General features: G+C 37.5%; 1 protein-coding gene across 1 annotated transcript in view; it reads right to left on the reverse strand.

Moving 5' to 3' along the window:
- The window catches only part of LOC111331825 (uncharacterized), a 9513-nt gene that overhangs the window by 6018 nt on the left and 995 nt on the right, over positions 1 to 2500 (reverse strand). The gene's annotated exons all lie outside the window — the stretch shown is intronic.

Raw genomic sequence — 2500 nt, forward strand, 5'->3', positions numbered from 1 at the left:
ACCGTAGAGGCAAAGTAAGCTACAAGATGGAAATAATTCTGTTAGCGCCATGAGCGTGCGAACAGCAAACTGTAAGAATTCTTAATTTTTTAAAGGCTTTTAACTACAGCTGAAAAAGCGAAAATAACTGCCTAATTTGTGTTTGGAGCTGTTTTTCACGCTTTTCCTTTGAAGGATAAGCACTCTGGCAGCAAGGAAAGTCAGTGGAACCAAAGCCATACTTCGCTTTACTCTGGGTAGACAAAAATGATATTTAAGTGAGAGAAATACCCAACATATGTATGACTCGATTTTCAATCAATATCGATTGGACAACACAAACTTCCAGTAATCAGAAGTTCTTTCAAAAAATTACATCTTATCACTCCCTGTACGTAATAGTTTTATCAGGAGCCGAAAACTTCAAGCCTATATAGCTCTTCACTGATCACAGTTTCTGTTCGGAAACACTGACAATTTTACCGAGAAATTACCCCAGTTTGGTCGGAAACAGTTGTTTTCTCTACGCTTATCTACTAAACAAATTTCAAATTTTCCTCAGTGACTAGAAAACAACGTAATTCGGCTGAAATAAAGCGAACTTTTCTTTCGAGCAGCTCGCTAAACCCCGGTAATTTTTATCCGCGAGCGCTTTCATAAGATAAAAACTCAGTACAATCACAATTCTCCGCACATTCAATCAATTACCTGCCCACAAGGCTGCCACGAACGTCAAGAACAGCTAAAATTAAAGTAGAGTGTCCTGAATACGGTATCTGGAGAAGCTGGAAATCTTCACGTGAGTAATCGTTATTATGTTTGATGCGTATAAATACATTAAGAACCCAGTTCAGTTCTTTGAATCCGAAGATCAAACCAATCACCGGCTGGGAAAATGACAGAGTGACACTTACGCTAGCGATTACCATAGCTTCGCATTATCGCATGGCCCTCGTAAAAAACCGATTTGACAGAGGGCTGAATTTTCTTCGTTTCGTAAATGGTCTCTGAGGTACAGAAAGCTTATGTTCAAATTATCAATTTCATTGATTTGATTTCATGATGCTGGGAAAGTTTTAATCTAAACGGCTTTTCACAAGAGTTACGTTCAGCATAGGATAAAGATGTATGTATAAAAACACAGTTAAAGGACGTAACGTAAACCTCAAAATAATAGTGCTTTTATGTTAGTGTCATAACACCAAAGTCAGAGTAATCACTGCAGCCATTAGTGAAAACGGAAAGTATCACGAGGAGACAATTAGAATTAAAAATAAAATGAATCAAACAGTAAGAAGAGCAGGAAAACACGGGTAACCAAGTCAAGATTAGCTCCAGTTTACCATGTTTCGCGCGTGGACGAGATTGTTACACGACACTTCCTCGTATTAACTTTCGACTCGGTCACAATCAATCTAATTTAGGGAAAAAAACCCGGCGGTTTTCATAGCCTGCAGATGTATACTGATATTGAGAAAGTCTAAGTGTTTACGAGATAATGACTTGTGACGTTAGACAAAGGAAAGCAGTTTTTTTTTTTTTTTTTTTTTTTGAGAAAAAATCGAGCACTTGCTCCATGCTATTTATAAGAAAGCAAATAAAATAACAAAGAAATATTATTGACTCATCAGAGTTTAAAAATTAGAAAAATTTAACGATCTTGAATCATCTCAGCGCCACTATCTAAAGCTTTCTTTCTAGACATAAATTAAGACAAAAATAGAGCAAAATAGAATGGTTTTCGATGGAGAAAGCCTTGAAACGAAGAACCTTAGAGCGAAGAAAATTACCAGAGTTTGCCATGGCAACCTTTTCTTTCTGCTGCTTTTTCTACCCGGCCAGTAATTAAGCATAGTTTCGTTAATGATAGGGGCCAACACTGTAACCCGAATATACGACGACGTGCCAAGTTTACTTAGGTCAACACAATACATCTTACACCCCAAACAAACTTAATATGTTAAGTGTGAATTTTACAGAAAAGCGGGCGTGATTCCGCGATCGCGTTTATAAACCTGCGCGAGGCGTGACTCAGTTGACCCCTGAAAGATACTTGACGCGTGATTTTTTTCTTTCATCTCATGAAAACCTCTATATTTTTTAACGAAATCCTTACACACTAGAAGAGAGATTTGAAGTTTCCCTTTCATATTCGTGACGGGTGAATTTTTCCAAAATTCGTGTGTGAAATGGGATTAAGATCCTCTCTTCCTTACATGCTAACCATCTCTGACCAACTCAGTGCAATTGACAAGAGTTTTCTTTGTCAATATAAATCTAAAGTAACTTGACCACTTTTCAATGAAGAAAGCTTTGAAGGATGTTAGGTCCAAGCTAGAAGAAGAAAATTTATTCAGAGCTTCAACCTTTTAGGTCGCAAAGTCAAACATGGCTTTCTTTTTAGTGCTAGATTCTGTGAACTTCGTGAGGCCTCATTTGCATTCCGAAATGAACGCGAGGAGAATCCTTTCATTTCGTGAGAACCTTGAGATTTCTATGAAAGCTTGTACTCAAGAAGAGA

Source organism: Stylophora pistillata, chromosome 12 (genome assembly GCF_964205215.1).
Source record: "Stylophora pistillata chromosome 12, jaStyPist1.2, whole genome shotgun sequence".
Taxonomy (NCBI): domain Eukaryota; kingdom Metazoa; phylum Cnidaria; class Anthozoa; order Scleractinia; family Pocilloporidae; genus Stylophora; species Stylophora pistillata.